We start from the raw sequence: 18,576 nt of genomic DNA, 5'->3' as shown, positions 1-18,576 counted from the left end.
CATGATTGTTTGGTTTAAGCGCCTTGTAAATCGGGACCCACTGATGTTGAACCGTTGCATTTGGCGTTTCATGCATCGGTGAACCGTTGCCCCCAACAGTTCACTGATATGGCGAGTGCATGGCAAAAAATCACCTTGCCAATGTGCACAATACATGAAAATACCTACCAAACAACATAGTGTTGTTCAAAGGCAGATGAAAAAACGAACCAAACAGAAATTATAAAGATGTGTTTTTTTTTTTTTTTTGGGAATTCGGAGTTTGCAAAATCCAAACGCCTCAGATTTGGGTGAATCATCAGGAATGGATTTCGAGGAATCGTTTCCTCTTACCAAACATCCCCAGTTCACTCGTTCCTAACAACTGCCACTGCAGAAATTTCGACTCACTCGATCTTGAAATCTAATTGTGCGATTCGTAGATTATCTTACTATTGGGCTCGTTCGATCTAGAATTCTAATTCGCAGTCTGATCGACTCGAGAATTCTGATAGGGAAATTGTTCCTTTTTTCCAGAAGGTCGGGGGAAAGCTCCGATCTGAGAAATGATCACTCGTTCTAAGCTCGTCGAGCAACTCAGAGATTATGACATTCGTTCACGGCAAAAGCGGAACGCCCTCTCAATATTCTCCCCCAAACACCAGATCACTACCAGGTACTTTCCTCCCATTTGGACTATATGTTTGTCTTTCACTGGGTCGGAAAGTTTGATTTTTTTTTTTTTTTTTAATTTGTTTTCCTGATCAGAAGTTGGTCTACTTGTGCCATGGATCAAATAGATTAATGTACACTGATAACATGTAGAAGTTCCGAGGTCGAACTCATATGCTCTATGAATCATACGCAACAAGATGGCTTATATAAATATTTAAAGAATGCTCCTGCCTCCTGGACTGGTAAAGAAGTATTATCCAATGATAATAGATCCCAGGTTCAATAAACGAGTTGTTGCCTTTGAGTCACCTGGTAGCAATCCCAAGAATTTTGAAGGCTCTAACTAGTATCTTCGTCTTGCGTGGGTTAATGCACCTCTACCCTGATTTGTAAGTGATCCTAGCTTGCCCATAAAATAGTAAAATATGGAAGACTCATAGTGGCCATTATAATACAACGGCAAGGTGCAGTTTTATTTATTTATTATTATTATTATTATTATTATTTTTTGGGGGGGTACCTTTAAGTTGTCCAGAGAGAGTGAGAAGAGACAATTCTTGAATGCAGTAGAATTTCGTAACTAAAATTTGCATTTTAACTTTTATTGCTACCTTAATCATAGAATTATCTTTCTATATCTTTCCTTCAAAATTTTCTTGTGTATATTACCATAAATTATCTCCTACTGTGTTGCTTTACCCAATAATTACCACCGATCAGCCACCACAGTTTCAGTAGAACTGGAACCTTTCAGTTCCTCTGACCATTCCTTTCAGAGGAACCTCTAACCACAGCTCCAATCCCTGTCTTTGATTCTCTTGAAAATACCAAACACACAGCAAAAATACCAGCATTTTATTGGAGGTGATAGTATGCCAAACTGGCTTTGAGAAAAACCTCCGTGGTTGTTGTTCACCTGTGCAATCTCATCCAACCTTTTCCTTTATGATAAAAGGTGAAAACATTATTCAGGAAGGAAAACAGTAAGAGTGACGAGGGAATCACGCTAAGATAAATACAACAAGTAAAACAAAAAGATGATCAGAAACAGAGATACAATGTATCACCTAGTAGTAAAGCCCTCATAAAAGATTAGATATCCCAACTGATTCCTGAAGTGATTGAAAGGGCATCTGTGAAATTCTCTCAGCACAAGACACCAGAAAATTAAAAGCCTCTCGGTCCGCGCGTGTGTGTGAGCGTGTTTCTATTTGATTGTTTCTCCCCCCACAAACTCCAGAATATTGCAAAGGAAAGGAGATTTCAGAGAAAATTCCTTACACAGATCAAGATGAGAGGAGCATAAGTAGGTCTGAAGGGTCATCCATGATCTGCTGAATAAGGCTATCCAACCTTATTTGAGCATTGGGCCTGAGCTGTGAAATTCTTTCAGCACAAGACACCGAAAAATTAAAAGCCTCTCAATCCATTCAATTAGAGCCTCCTTAGATGCGTGTGTGTGTTTCTATATGATTATTTCTCCCCCCACAAACTCCAGAATAATGCAAAAGAAAGGTGATCTCAGAGAAAATTTCTTACATAGACCAAGATGAGAGGAGCATAAGTAGGTCTGCAGGGGCCACCCATTATCTGCTGAATAAGGCTATCCAACCTTAGTAGAGCATTGGGCCTAACTGAATAATTGATCACCTGTCTCTCAGAAGAGGTGGGACTAAGGAGCCGTTTGATAACAGCTGAAGTGACTGAACTGAAATTTATTGCTTTGTCTTTTAGTGAATATGATCTTAAGGAGGTTAAGGCTCCTTAATGGCTGAAGCTGAAATTGGGTAGGCTACTATACCGTTGAGTATTTTATTGTTTAATTATTTTATCCACGAAAAGACGAAACAACAAGTCATTCAGTTCAGCAACTTCAGCTGTTATCAAACGGCCCCTAAGAGGCCCCTATTAAATTTATTAGTAACTTGCTCTTTGTTTTGCACTCCTTTGCTATCAAATTGATGCATCACATCTAAGGCTGTTCAAGAACCACACTAGTGGGGAATGTTTAGAGTGGTTGTATAGTGAGATTAAGTGTTTTTTAGGGTGCTTGTCTATATAAAATTTATTGTTGGGTTCAATCTAGAGGAAATAAACGGTGGATTTTAAGGAATAAAATTGGAACAACAGGATATTGTTCTAAATTATTACTTAAAATACAACAAACTGGCAGTGTAAAAAGGCCATCAAAAGGGTATAGGTTAGGGATTAAGGAATTATTTGTGGGTGGTCACCTAGAATTTCTTAGGACTATGTTCTGAGAAACAAACAGTTTTTCTTTTTTCTTTTTAATCAGCACATAGGCTTGAAGGGATTGCACTTCTAGCTATGGAATTAGGGGTGTTCACTGTCTGGTTTGGTGCAGTTTGCAGAAGATCTCAGACCAAACCAGTATAATATGGTCTGAGAAATTCCCCGACCAAACCAAGCCAGACCATACTATTTTATTGTGGTTTGGTGCGATTTCTAATACAGTTTGGGCCATTCTATGATTCTATTGGGCTTAACCCAATTAGAAAGCCCAAATAACACCCCTGCCCTCCCCAAGTCTTTTTTTTTTTTTAATTTTTTATGTGCATGTATTTTCGTACCAGTATTATAAAATAAGAGTTTATTATTATATTACATATTAATACATATAAATTATATTATATTTAGATATATTATATATAATATAATATTATACATTTAGATTACATATTTATATCATATGTTAGGTTTACAGTTTGGTTGGTTTATAAAATATAGTAAACCAAACTGCAAATTTGGTTTAGTTCAGTTACGGTTTGGACTGTACAATGTATGTCCCTATGTGGAATTGTCCAATAAGCAATAATTACTTTACTTTTATTCAACCATTTTTATTAGAATCAATGAAAAAGAATAGAAAAAAGAGAGCATTTGGTATACAACTATACATATACACATACAAATGAATAAACCTATTCTAAAGTCCTAATCTATATATGGACCCGGTGCTTGTTTAACTTCCCTCAAATAAGTTAAAATATCCCAACTCCTGTAGCCAACACTAACTTAAGCCACCCAAACAAATAAAACTAAATCAGAGAAACCAAATGAAAGGAAAATATTTACAACGAAAAAAAGTTACTCTGCCTGTGGATTTGGTGGAGATTGAAGCTAGACTTCTTTTGGGAAAAGGGTAAATTTTATTTAAGAACTAGCAAGAGCATGATACAACAAGCTCCTGGCTAGGCAAAACAAATTACAACAAGATTACAACTCCTAGAGGCTTCTAGATCTCATTAAGGTCATCAGATAATTAAAAACCTATACATGTTTCAACTTTCTCTGAGTTTTCATACTTCAATCCAACTTTTTTTTTATCAGTAAAAAAGATTTCATTATAAATTTAGAAAGATTACAGAAATGAGTAGCCTCGGCTACCCCACTAGAATTTAGAGTTTGCCAACTATCAACTTTTAATTATCCAGCCTTACAACTGAGCCCAGAAACAATGTTCCCTGTTAACCCCTGTTTTTCTAGCTGATCTGCAAAGCCATTTGCTGCTCTTGGAGTCCACTGTATTAACAACTGCATGTCCTTGGAAAAGCATTTAAACTTCTTAATTTTATTTCTATAGAGCCAGGGAGTCTTTTCATTTTGCTTTAACCAGCTTATGACCACTTTGGGATTGCCTTCCACAATCAGTTTTCTCACTCCCAACTCCATAGCCTTTTGTATCCCAAAAACCACTGCCCTTAGTTCAGCTGTAGTGGAGTCTCCCTTTCCAATAGGGCCTGAGAACAACCCCACCACAGCCCCTTTGTTGTTTCTTATCACCCTTCCAATTCCAGATATTCCTGGGTTGCCAAAACTACTTCCATCAAAGTTTAATGAGGAAGCCAGAATCAGGGGGATCCCACTCTCTTAAGACCTTTTTAGTTGATGAAGAGGAAGCTACTGTCCTCCAATTTCTGAAGATATCATCAACAGTAAAATCTGAGAACAATCCCACAGATTTTACCCACGAAATCACCTTTATCATGATCCCTTCTATCAGCACTTCCTTGCATCTTTTGTTTTCTTCAAAGATTCTCAGATTTCTTTCCTCCCATATCACCCAAAGCACTGCTGCCAGAGTGTATCTCCATAGCATTCTACCTCTTCTTATTGTTCATCTGAAAGTGGAGGAGTCAAATAGCCTTTCCAAACTCATTGGGATATCTCACCTGCATCCAAAGAGAGAGAAAAACCAGTCCCAAATACAGCTAGCAACAGGAGAGGAGACAAAAATAGGAAAAGCAGTTTCGCCACTTGACTCACACAAACAATACCAATTAGGAGAAAGGCACCAGTCAGGCCTCTTCCTCTGCATCAGATCATAGGTGTTAATTGCACCATGGTAGACCTCCCATAAAAAAGCACCTCACTTTCGGGGAATGGGGCGACACCAAACTTCTTGGACTGGAAACAGTACCCCAGGTTGAGCAGAAGTAGACAAGGTTTTGAAGAAGGAAGCACAACTGAAGGCTCCAGAGGGGTGATGGGTCCAAAGCCTAGTATCTTGTTTGGGGATATCAATAAACACCCCATCTAGCAGCTGAAGGAGAGAGGACATCAAGCCCATCTCAGAATCTCTCACATTTCTACAAAGCCTCAAATTCCAAGCAAAACCAGACTAGGAGGGAGAAGGGGTTAAGAAATCAGCAACTGGTCTGTTCTTAAGAGAGGAAAGGGCATATTGAGGGGAACAGTGTCTTCAAAGGAGAGTTGCCCACCCACACATCTTCCCAAAAGTTAATTTTGTTACCTGAATTGAGGTCAAACCTGACATGACTGAGCAGCAGTGGAAGGAGTTTGTGAATTGCTTTCCATGGTGATGTGCTAGAAGCTCTACAAGATACTCCACTTCAATCCAACTAATACTGGGACTAGACCCAAGAACAATCAAATAACTCATCTCTTCTGATCAAATCTAACCTAAACTATCCAAAAAGATAAAGCAGAAGTAGAGAAAAACCATGTGACTTGGGCCAAATAGCAGTTTCATGGTTATTCATAAAAAAAAATAGCAATTTCATGGTTAAGATGTGCTATCTTTTTTTTTTTTTTGATTGGTGGGAGAATGCACCTAGGCCATGGATTTGGGGTCCAAAAATACCCAAAAATTGTTCATCTTTATGCCAATTATCATCATCTAAGCCTTGTCCAAATCTATATGGAGTCAGCTACATGAATCCTGTTTCACCATTCCATTCTTCCTCATGCCGATGGTGTTGTTAAATAAGATCCTCACCATTGACCATTACTAGGGGTGAGAGTGTGGTACATATAAAATGCATATTCTTTTTGCCATGTCTGCAAGGAATTGGTCTCTCATTTACTAGTTACTACTCAATTTCACATTCTTTTTTAAGATATGGTGTCATTTTACAAACTTCTTTGGAAGTGTATGGTCCATCCTTGCTGATATGAGGTATCTTATTTGGTTATGGTTGTCAATTCCTCCTCCCTGCAAAGAGAAGGAGCATACTAAGGAATAATCAGACCAAATAGTTGAATCATTGAACCAATGAGCTTTACAGGTCCATGTTTCTTTACAGTTTCATGGGCTCAATGACTGAACCACCAGTTAAACTGGTCAACCCATGAATCAATCAGCTTTCTAGTTTTATGTCCTATCTGTTTCTAACAACATTGATCTATCTTCTTTTCCATTTATTGGAGTTTATAGGAGTTTAAATGAAAAAATATTTAAAAATAAGTGCAACTTGGTGGAAGAATTTGTAGAAAACATGGGAAGAGATCTTTTCAGGGTCTTTTTATTTTATTGGGATTTGATGATCCATCTCTGACATAATTTTGTAGTGATTGGCAAACTAATATCTTTCAATCAAGAGATGATGTATTGGCTGTCGACACATATTGGAAAGTAATATTTCTATTAGTAAAATATGCAAACAATGTATATGAGATGATGTATAGAAAGTACAAAGTATACTAATGAAGTCCCTTCCTTGATCAGAAAAATTAGTGAAAGTTAGAGCTGTTGTTCTACTAAGACTTGTCCCACTTCCCTCCTAGTTAAATCATTGGCAACCAAAATTTGATTCCTAGAAATCCATTTAACTAAGGTAGGAATGGAATTTGCTAATCTCCATGAAAAAGTGCTAATCTTCATGAAAAAGAGACTTCTCATAGAGCCCATCTTATAGCATTTGCTGAATCTTTGCAAACTAAAAGTGAAGTAGGACACATTCTCTTGGCAATTCTTATCCCAGCTAGCAATGTCATATCCTCAGCTTTAACAACATCTTCATCCCTATTGGACCACTAAAAAACCAAATATAGTTGCCTTTTAGGTCCAAGAACCCCTCCTACCCCAGCTTGCCGTAGGTTATCTTGCGAACTAGATGTGCAGTACCTATTTGTTTCTACTTCATGATACATCAATGCAAAATTATTACTTTATCAAAGGTAAAATAGCATCTTCAGCTACTTTTAGTTTCAACTTATCGTATGCTTAAGCAATACCTGTAACTTATCTATAAGGTGGCAGTATTGCTTCTCATCGAAAAGAAAAACAAGAAAATAAGAAAAGAAAGAATAGTCCAAAATTGATTTGTTTGTTATGGCCATCTCCTTGTGTTTTCTACTGATTAGTTACCACCTTGCAGTATGCTGGAGGCACTTGTGAGCAAGTTGAAAGATTGGAAAGTGGTACCTTAAGACGAGCTGCAGAGTTAGGGTTATTAATTACATTTGTGTTGGATAGATGTGCAGACTGAAAAGAAAGGGAGAGACAAGTAGAAAATGTTTAAGTGGAAAGTTAGTCTTATTGACTAATTCAATCTACGGATGGCAACAGGTTGGGTTTGGTCTAGGTTGCGAACATACCAACTCTGACCCATAGAGCTGAACCCCAAAACAACACCTGGTTCACCCTATGAAAAAGTGGGGTGCTAACTAATTTGAGAAAGAAAGCAGAGAGGGGAGATTCCTTAGCTCCTTCATGAATCAATATGGATAATATATCCATTGTGGCTATGAAAGCTGTACCTGTGAAACAAGGGGCATCTAACATAAATTGCAGATCAATTGCAAATTGAATGAGGTAAAATGGTAAAACCTTTAAACTTGAGGGGGGTGGGGAGGAGAGAGAACAATTGCAAAGTAGGCAATAGAGTGTAGATGGCAAATATTCTTATTTTTGAAACAAGATGAAAATAAATAGTGATTGGTAAGTGAAGCTAATTGATATAGGCTGCATTTGGCATTCCTTATTTTAAGGACTTATCTCCTTTTTGCAGATAAAAAATTGAGTGTTCATAGGGGCATTTTAATAGCAAAAAGGAGATAAGTCCTTAAAATAAGGAATGCCAAGTGCAGCCATAGTCCCTAAATGGTGTCTGAACCATAGGCAAATCAAAAGGCTAGATGTGAACTGAGCATATCTCATCATGGGATGATTGGTTAAGGAGCTTGAAATGCTTCAAATTCTAAGGTTGTATAGTGGTGTGTTTTTTCTATCTTCTTGATTATATTCCAATAGGTGGGGGTGGATTTGAGCCAAGCTGAGTCGAATATTTGGCTATTTGAGCTCGACTCGCCAGAAAAATGTTAGGCTTGAGCTCGATTTGAGCTAGAGACTTGAGCTTGAATTCGGCTTGACTCAAAAGCTCGTACATTCCAACTCATCTTGAGCTCGAGCTCGATTGTGAGCCAAGCTTCCTATAAAAAATAAAAATTATACATATAAAATATTTTTTATTTTACATACAAAAACTAAGAATTATAAAAATTATTTATTGACATACATATAAAAAATAAAAAATTATATACATAATATTTATTATTATAGTATAAAATATTATTTTTATTTGACATACAAAAAATAAGAATCATAAAAAATATTTATTATTATACATAAAAAATAAAAATATTATATATAAAAAATTTTATTTACATATATTAAAATTATTTATTAGGCTCGGTTAGGATCGCGAACCTTACGAATCGAACTTCGTTGGGCTTGAGCTTGGCTCAAAGCTCAGTTTAAACTAAGCTGAATCTAGCTTTTCATGAGCCAAGCTCGAATATCTCGTGAAAATCTCGATTCGTTTCCATCCCTACCAATAGGTGTTTAGTATTCCTCTCTTTTTTTATGGAGTTGCAGTAGAGGGAGATCTTTCAGTAGAAAGCTTGCTGAATTAAGAAATGTGAAATAAAAGGAGTTTCTTGAAGAAAGAAGGAAGAGATAAAGAGAAGAAGAGAAGAAGAGAAGTTGAAAAGAAAGGAGAGCAATAATCTGGCCACCCCCTTCACTTATTATTTATACTAAAAATAACAGAGCAATCCAAAGACAACTATGCCCTTATAGGGTGGCAAGACATAAAACAACATATATAAGACACAAAAACATAATAAAATTTGGACTCACATAACTACTGTGGTCCCCACCTCCTATCTAACAACTAACATAAAACATCTACTTATAAAAAACATCAATACCATGAGCCATGGATCTATACTTAGTCTTTGCACTTGACCTTGCCACAATCGCTTGCTTCTTACTCTTCTAGGAGATCAAGTTTCCACTTACAAAGGTACACACTCCTGATGTAGACCTCCTGTTATCTAAGCATCTTGCCCAGTCTGCATCTGTATAGGACTCTAGCTTCAAATTCTCATGATTTGAGAAAAGAATGCCTCTTCTAGGGTGCTTCTTCAGATATGCAAGTATCATCTCAATAGCTTCCCAATGCTAAACCCGAGGTGCATGCATGTACTGACTTACAACTAGGGGTGGCAATTTAGTGGCTTGATTATTAAACGAGCCGAACTCGAGCCTACTAGAGCTCGGCTTGTGAGGCTCGCCAGTCGGCTCGAATATATATATATATATAATAAAAATATTATAGTTGTTAATTATTATAATTCTTAAATTTTTAAATATAAAATATAATACTTTTTATATATAGTTTTTATTTTTATAAAATATTTTTTTTCTAAAATATTTTTATATTAAAATATTTATAAAATATATAATAAAATATTTCTATAAAATATAAAATGAGCCGAGTCGAGCCGAGCTCGAGCTTATGAACTCTTGATTTGAGCCGAGCTCGAGCTCAAGGTTCTAGCTCGAACCTTATAGAATAGTTTCGAGCCAAGTTCAAGCCTGGTACTATTCAGCTTGGCTCGGCTCGAATCCACCCCTACTCACAACACTGACAACATAAGAAATATTCGGTCGTGTCATACACAAATACAGCAGTCGACCCACCATTCTTTGATATCTTCCTGCATCCTTTACCAACTCACCATCCACACCATTAATTCTGTGATTTGGATCAATAGGAATGTCTGCTGGTTTGGTTCCTAGCTTCCCAGTCTCCCACAATAGGTCAAGTACATACTTCCTCTGTGAAATGAAGATCCCATGCTTGGATCTTGCAATTTCAATCCCCAAGAAGTATTTGAGCTCGCAAAGATCTTTGATCTCAAATTCTTGCTGCAATGATTTTTTGAGATCATCAATCTCCTCCAGATCATTTCCTGTCACCACTATATCATCCACATACACAATCAGAATTGACACCAGAGCATCTCTCCTCTTCACAAAGAGAGTGTGATCAGACTGTGTCTGTGTGTATCCAAAACGGATGAGTGCCCCTCTAGACCTGTCAGACCAAGCTCTAGGTGACTGTTTTAATCCATACATAGATTTTTTGAGTCTGCACACCTTTCCCTTACCAACATTCTCATAAAAGCCTGCTGGAATGTCCATATATACCTCCTATAAATCACCATTGAGGAAGGCATTTTTGACATCAAGCTGGAACAAAGGCCATGAATAGGTGGCCGCTAGAGATAAAAGGATACGAACTGAACTCATCTTAGCTACTGGTGCAAAGGTTTCTAGATAATCAACACCATAGGTCTGAGTATACCCTTTTGCTACCAACCTTGCCTTGTATCTCTCTATCTTGCCATCAACCCTATACTTCACTATGAATACCCATCTACATCTGACTGTCTCCTTGTCTGGGGGGAGATCAATTATTTCCCAAGTTTGGTTTTTAACCACAGCATCCATCTCTTCTTGTATGGCTGTTTTCCACTCAAGTTTGGAGAAAGCCTCAGTAACATTCCTGGATATAAACACAGAATCCAGGGAAGAAAGAAAAGCACGGTAGGAGGGTGATAAGGCACTATAGGAAAAATGGTGTGAAATGCAATGGGTTGTACACTTTCTCTTCCCCTTATGAAGTGCAATGGGAAGATCAAGGTTAGTGAGATCAACTACAACAATGGTGTTAGGGACAGGAACATTATCATCCGAAAATATAATAGGCTCAGGCTCAAGAGGAATACCTGGAACTGTATCTGCCGAATCTGGAGTTTCAGAAGGACTAATAGAAAGTGATGTGGGTTGAGGATGTGTGGAGTCAACCATCATCTGCCGGCGCTGGTATTTCTGTGAGGTTGCCCATAGTGGCTTAGGTAATGAAACTGGAGTTGTAGGCTGAACTGATGAAGGTGCTGGTTGAACTAATGAAGGCACCAAAGAAACAGGAAGAGGAACAGATTGTGAGTTCTCCTCCCCAAAACTCTCCCCTTGAGGAGAACCACTTGAGAAGAAGAAGGTGGATTAAAAGAAGGTAACATCCATTGTGACAAATCTGCTCCTCGACACTGGGTCATAACAGCAATACCCCTTTTGGTTATGAGCATACAAAAAAAAAAACACATTTCTTGGCCTTAGGATCCAATTTCTTGCGATGAGGGCCAAGAATGTGAACAAAGGAAACACACCCAAAAACCCTCGGAGATATATGAAATATCTCCCCATCTGGAAAAAGCAGACTAAATGGCACCTTAAACTCCAAAGTTCGTGAAGGAACACGGTTAATCAAATGCACGGCAGTAAGAACTGCTTTTCCCCATAACTGCACAGGAACTGAAGCACACACCATAAGACTCCTTGCTACCTCCACAATGTGTCTGTTTTTTCTCTCAGTAACTCCATTTTGTTGTGGTGTATATGCACAACTATTCTGATGAATTACCCCACGTTCTAGGAGATACGTGGTCAGGTCCTTCTCAAAGTACTCTCTAGCATTATCTGATCTAAAAACCTTAGTTCTCACTCCAAATTGTGTGAGAACCATCTAGTGGAACTATCGTACCAAGTTAGGAACTTCATCGCGTATATCATCATTTATATCCAAGAATATTGTGTATAATCATTTACAAACAAGAGAAAGTAACGGAATCTTCCCATGGAAGGGATATGATATGGTCCCCATACATCAGTGTGAACAATATTAAAAGAAAAAGTACTTTTATTACTTGGTTTAAAAGACTGTCTACAATGCTTTCCTAATTGACAACTCTCACACTTCAAAGTAGGTAACTGAACAGACTCAAACAACTTTGGGAAAAGACATTTCAAAGAACTAAAAGAAAGGTGTCCCAAGCGATTGTGCCAGAGCATAATCTGGTTCACTGACTCTGGCCCACTATTACCGCTGTTGCTAACATGATGGCTCTGATGTCTCGGAATCTCATCCAGAAAGTAGACTCCATTCACCTTACGACCACTCCCAATCATCTTCTTTGACTCTAGATCCTGCAAAACACAATTATCAGGAAGAAATGTCACAAAACAATTCAAATTCTTTGTCAAAGAGCTAACATATAGTAGGTTGGCATGAAGTCTAGGGACATGTAAAATAGAAGGCAGAGTTATATCATTGGTCACTCTAACTGTCCCTTTCCCAGCAATGGGAATATGCGAACCATCTGCTATAGAGACTCTGTCTCTACCAGAACACAACTAATAGGAACTGAAAAGGGTATGGGCAATTAGTCATGTGCTCAGATGCTTCTAAGTCTATAATCCAAGGAGGTCCCTCCTTACCTAAAGTGGATGCAAGATTTGCAGCTGCATATGAACTACCTATATGTGCAAAGGAAGAGGTGTAGCTGGCTCTTGCATTCTGTTGTTCATTTGGAAGGCTAGTGCTAGGTGAACCTTTCTTACTCATAAGCTGTCCAAACCTCTCCAATTCTGTCATCACTGCTGCTACTGCAATGGATTCCCAATCAGTTTGGGAAAGAGGGACCGAAGAGTCTTCTGTAGTGGCTACATTTGCATTTCCCTTCTTGTTCTTTATCCTGCCAGGCATAAGATTTGGATGAAGCTTCCAACAAGTGTCCCTAGTATGCTTGGGCTTTTTGCAATAATCACACACCAAGTCCTTCTTATCTTCCCTTCTAGTCTCACTACTCCCCCTGTCTCCATTCGACTTAGGTTTTGTTGTACCAACCATAGCCGACTAGTTAGTCCCAGGCTGTCTCAACATTACATTCCTCCTACTCTCCTCTCCAGAGACAAAGGCATAGGCTTGAGAGAGTGTCACACCCTCCCTAAAAAGAATATGCTGCGTAGCAATGTCGAATTCAGGGTTCAACCCTGCCAAGAACTCAAAAACCCTATTCCTCTCTACCAGTCTGTGATAGGTTGCTGCATCATTTACACTTTCCCATACCACATTTTCTAAGTGATCTATTTCCTGCCATAGAGTTTTCAGCATGGGGAAATACACAGTAAGAGGTTTTTCTTCCCGTTTCATACTTATCACCTGATTCCTTAAATGATAGGCTCTGGCTTCATTTTGTTTCTGAGAGTAGGTTTCAGTCACTCCATCCCAAATCTCCTTGGTAGTATTAGCCCATAGGAAAATTTTTGCAATATAAGGTTACATAGAACTACACAGCTAGGACATTACCATGTAATTCTCTTGCACCCATCGGGAAGAGTCTGTATCCGGTTTCTTCTCCCCAGTGAGATACCCTAATTTTCCACGGGCACTAAAAGCCACCTTAGCTGATTGTGCCCACTCCAAATAATTTGTACCATCAAGTTTTATTGTAGTAATGATCTCAGACCTAAAAATATCACTACTACCTCCAACACCCAGTCCCATAGTACCGGTAGATTTCATCTTGGTATTCCAATTCTCCATCTTACTTCAAAAGTTCAACAGTAAGAAAAAATAGATTGGAAACCTTCCAAAAGCAATTTAATATCACACAAACAGAAACAAACCCTTTTGGAAGAAGAAAACCCTAGTTGGAGAGACATCTCTCTCCTCCCCATGCCTCCCAACAGAGAGAAGAGTGAATCGATCACTCCAGGAGGCTCGGAAAAATCCATAAACCAAACCGCACTCTTCAGGAAATCAAAAGAAAGCTAACAATACCTAGCCGCTCAAGATCAGATAAAAAACAAAGAGTCCAACTTTTCTGGGACTCTTCCCCGTACTCCAATTCTTCTTGATTTTGATGCTGAACAGTAGATCACCTTCCTGACGACTAGATCCCACAAAAAAATCCAAGAACTGGGCAATCTACAGTAGATCGATCATCCCTTTATTACTTCATGCAGTTGGTTGATCTAGGGCTGCATGAGAATGCTTCTAGAAACTCTAGCCACCGCTCTGATACCAAGTAGAAAGCTTGCTGAATTAAAAATATGAAATAAAAGGAGTTTCTTGAAGAAAAAACGAAGAGAGAAGGAGAAGAAGAGAAGTTGAAAAGAAAGGAGAGCAATAATCTGGCCACTCCCTTCACTTATTATTTATACTAAAAATAATAGAGCAGTGCAAAGACGACTATGCCCTTATAGGGTGGCAAGACATAAAACAGCATATATAAGACACAAAAACATAATAAAATTTGGACTCACATAACTACTGTGGTCCCCACCTCCTATCTAACAACTAACATAAAACATCTAATCATAAAAAACATCATAAAACTGATTAATCTTCAACACTTGCAATGTAATAATTGATGTTGAAACTCAGAAATGCTCAATCAATGGTGATGGAGTCGTGGAGGGAAGGGATCATACAGGCCTGACCTGAACATGACAAGAACTGCATTTTCCTGAACCAAATCCATCCTACCTATTGTGGCATCTGTCAGACCAATTGAATTTGTGTGGATTGCCCATTTAACCTGTTCAGTTGCCATCTCTAATTTTGCCTCATAGGCATGGCAGGATGAATGAAGAGGAGATTTCGGATTAGCTGAATTTGATAGCTGTTTTATGGCTGTTGAACCAATCATTTTGTTCCACACCAGCCAGTAAATGCAAGTGAGAGATTGAATGGTTATGGGCCACATGCAATTTATGGCTTCAGTGGAACAAAATGATTGGTTCCACAGCCAGTAAAACAGATATGAAATTCAGCTACTCCATTCTCTGAAGAGGATTCTCTTTTGGGAAAATGACCAGTTTCAGTCTCCAGAAGGAGCTAATAGTAGTAAATGGTTTTGGGGTTCAGATCTATGGGTTGGATTGTTAAAAAGTGATGTTTTGGTAGGAGTCCATATTTAAATCAAGGAATGAGGATGTGAGACTTTTCTGTCTATACTCCTGCTTTGGTCTACTCATCCTGAGAAAATTTGTGTGGTATTCTTTACTTGTTTATGCTAATTCATATGCATATCATCTCTTCCTAAAATTAGCAATCTGGTAGGTGCAAGGTCAGGAAGCTATTGTATCTTACCTCTTCTGTTCTAGTGTTTAACTGCGCTTTTCAGGGGTAAATGGCATATAGGCTCTGTAAAAGATACGGGAAGCTCCAGCTCCAAGGAGTTTGGGACTTTATAAGGCAGATAATTAATAGGACATCTTCCAAATATGGTTTATTCTGTATTATGCAGTGAAATGCCCAGTAACTCAGTTGTCTTATGGTTTCTTATTGGGATATACGAGAGAGTACACAAAATTGTCTTCATTGGCTTACAGGATTTGGTTGGTTTTTATTGAAATGCCCAGTAACTCAGTTGTCTCTAAGTAGCCCAATTCCTTTTCTTTGTTCCCTTTGATTGATAAATACACTTTTTTTTTTTGATAACTTGGGAGAAAAACAAATGTTCCTATTGATTGATAGAGGAACTTCCATTGGAATTGTGCACTTGTTCGTTTTTGGTTTAGACCTTGTTAGCAATCTGAGTCATCTGAGGATTGGTTGGTCAGTCAAGCACTCTGAGTTGGTAACTAAGTTTTGTTGGAGTCACAGACTACTTCCTGACTTCTTTCTCATGGTTCAGTGGTTCTTTTCTAGTTGAAGAGAGGATTTGGTAATTTGGCTAAAGTTAATACATAAAAGAAAGTATAGTACTTATTTTTTGTCAGATAAAGAATGAGTCCTATCATTTTCTTGAGGCAAAGTGGAGGCACAAAAACTTCCAGCGAGTGTTCTAAGTTCTATCCAGTATTATAGCTTTCCATCTGTTCTTGTGTGCCTTTGTGGTGCTTGCTTCTATAATCACCAAGCTGTTTGTTGTGCTTGAACAATAAAGTGTCATTTGAAATAGTGGTTGTGGTTAAATTCTAAAAGCCACCTAAGTATCTGAAATTATGTTCCTCTAAGACAAAGTCAATTGAAATTAAAATCTATTTACATCATCACTCAATATATCAAGTTCCTTGTCACTGTACTCTCTTTCTTGCTATATCTTCTTGTCACCTTTAAGCAACATTAGTTCAGCACAGCTTTTCAGTACCTTATATATTCTAACCTCGGTGGTTGTTTATGTATATCTTTTCAGTTCAAGAAGTGCTTTTAATCGTTATTCATTGGTGTGAGAATTTGCGTTGTTTTCATGCAGGGCTGATGAAATTGTGGCTGCCTTCTTTGCCATGCTGTTTTTTGTGCTTCTAATATCCTCCTATTTGACACTTTACTTCAGACACTTCAATCTTGGGGTTTTTATTATATTTCTTTGTATTCTTCTTCCCTTATCTCTGAAGGTTTCTAGACATAGAAGTTCACTTAGAAAGAAAAAGGAGAGAAGGATGTTATTACCACTTTCTATGTGACAATTCCTACAAGTTCATGTTTTGCTGCTTCCTTCTATTCTTGTTGATTGTATCAGAGCACCTAGAAGGTTGGAAACTAGTATTAGCCTATTAGGGGCTGGCTCTTTGCTAACAGCTAAAGTAGCTGAACCAAATGACGTTGTTTTGTCCTTAATTGATAAAATAGTTAAATAGTAAAATGTTAACCCAACTTCAGCTTCATTCATTAATGAGCTAATGACCCTCTTAATAACTTATTCACCAATAGACAAAGCAACAAGTCATTCAGTTCAGGCACTTTAGATTAGTCAGTCATTAGAATCGCAGCCTTCATCTGGGAGTAGTGGTATGATTTCTTTCTCTCTTATCAATCTGTTTTCATGGTGGAGATTTGAAAGCTGCACGAATCTGCCAGAAGGCCGCTTCTCATATTACGCCATACTAATGGGTTGAGAACAGCACACTGAAATGTGCCCCCCTTAAGTTTACCACATGCATTTTCCTCCAAACTGGACCAAATCAATGCCATGGTCTAAACATATAATGAATCAAAGAGGATGAGTTCCTCTGTGATTACATGACTACATGAAATCGGCCCAAAATGGAATCATCCTTTAAAATCAGGGATATTCATAGTCTAACAAAAAAATACATGGTTTTGAATTTTGATGGTCTCAATATTTCACATACAATGGCTTTCTAAGATGTAGAGTACTGAAATGGTTTTGTTGTAGACCCAGAATATCCATCTGACAGTCTTTTTTCATAGTTTACTTGTCCACTGCAGCCTCATGCCAACATTACATCTTCCCTCATGAATGATAGGCCTCGAGTTTCCTTTGTGTTTAATTTCAAATAAAAAAAGAACCAAATCTGTTCCTTATTTGTTCACGGGGGATTGGACGGAAACTTGCCACATAGAAAGGGTTGATGTGAAATGTCACAGAGATCCATTTTGGCTGCTCCTAAGCTGCCATGTGCAGATATTCCACAAATGCTCTGTAGATGACAAATCTAACAAACAGAGACCCAGTCCTATAAGCTTGTCAAAGGGACAGAATTTGACATGATTGGCTACTAAGATATGGGTAATCGGAAACACTGCTTTCAAGCATGCGTTCGCATGTGCAAACCTGGACTCCTTGTGTTGAACGTCCCAATTTGAACAGGTGGATATTATTAAGGGAATCTAAAAGCCAAGCCACTTTCTTGACTTCAAACTGGAAACAGAAAATCGCAAATCCATTTGTGTTGTCACTTGTTCGGAAGAGCGGGATTGCAAAATTTTCCAACCACACTGAAGGATACTTACTACTGGGCCTATGAACCTAATATATGGGCCCCATCACCCATGTATATAGAGCTGACGTGGTGTCTCGTGATTGGCCATAAGGGGTGTAAGTTGGGTAATGACCTAATGGGTACCCTATCTTTAACAAATTCCAACCTGAGCCCGCCCAAGTTGCACCCCTAATTGGCCAAGTATCACGAGATGTAGAACAGTCAAACTGTGGAGGATTGGATTCGAACTCATCCTGAACCCGAAAGAAAAAGAGGCATAATGTGTCAGGTATTCATTAGATTCTGCGACTGAAAAACAAAGTGGTGGCAATGGGCTGGGTTGGGTCAAACTGGCAAGCCTCTGACCCGAAAGTCTGAAACTGATAAAATCAACAGCCCAGGCTTGTGGGTGTGCAGGAATCCGTGTTTTATACAAAGTAAACAAGGACAATATTTCTCCCAAGTTTTTCATCTTCTGTTTATTCCTGGGTTGAGACTTTCAGTCATGGACTTGTGGGTGGGTGGGTGGTGGGCTTCAATTTTTTTTGGCAAAACATGCTAATATTAAAGAAGATAAGGAGATTTCCTATAAGTTGCTCTTGTATTCTTTCTCCACCGACATCTCCCTTCGAGTCAAGTTCATAATGAAGATGGTTGAGAATTGCAATGTGATGGGCCCCTCTGAGGTCCATGCTATTTTGGTTTCCTTAACCGTGGCTAGACTTACCACCGGACAACAAGGTGAAAAGAAAGAAAATGAAAAACAGAAGTTATAGTCTATTGGGTAGCATATG

At 38.3% G+C, this 18,576-nt stretch overlaps 1 long non-coding RNA gene across 1 annotated transcript; it reads left to right on the top strand.

Moving 5' to 3' along the window:
• The first annotated feature begins 211 nt into the window (after positions 1–211).
• LOC148850908 (uncharacterized) lies at positions 212–16,712 on the top strand. The gene is made up of 3 exons (XR_016098797.1): positions 212–409; positions 517–655; positions 16,312–16,712. It is a non-coding gene; the product is annotated as an uncharacterized LOC148850908 (long non-coding RNA).
• The last annotated feature ends 1,864 nt before the right edge of the window (positions 16,713–18,576 follow it).

The sequence above is a fragment of the Nelumbo lutea genome, chromosome 5 (assembly GCF_056320005.1).
Source record: "Nelumbo lutea isolate HS-2025 chromosome 5, American lotus-T2T, whole genome shotgun sequence".
Lineage (NCBI taxonomy): Eukaryota > Viridiplantae > Streptophyta > Magnoliopsida > Proteales > Nelumbonaceae > Nelumbo > Nelumbo lutea.
Note: the sequence above shows the minus strand (reverse complement) of the source record. Positions and strands in the feature narration are given on the sequence as shown.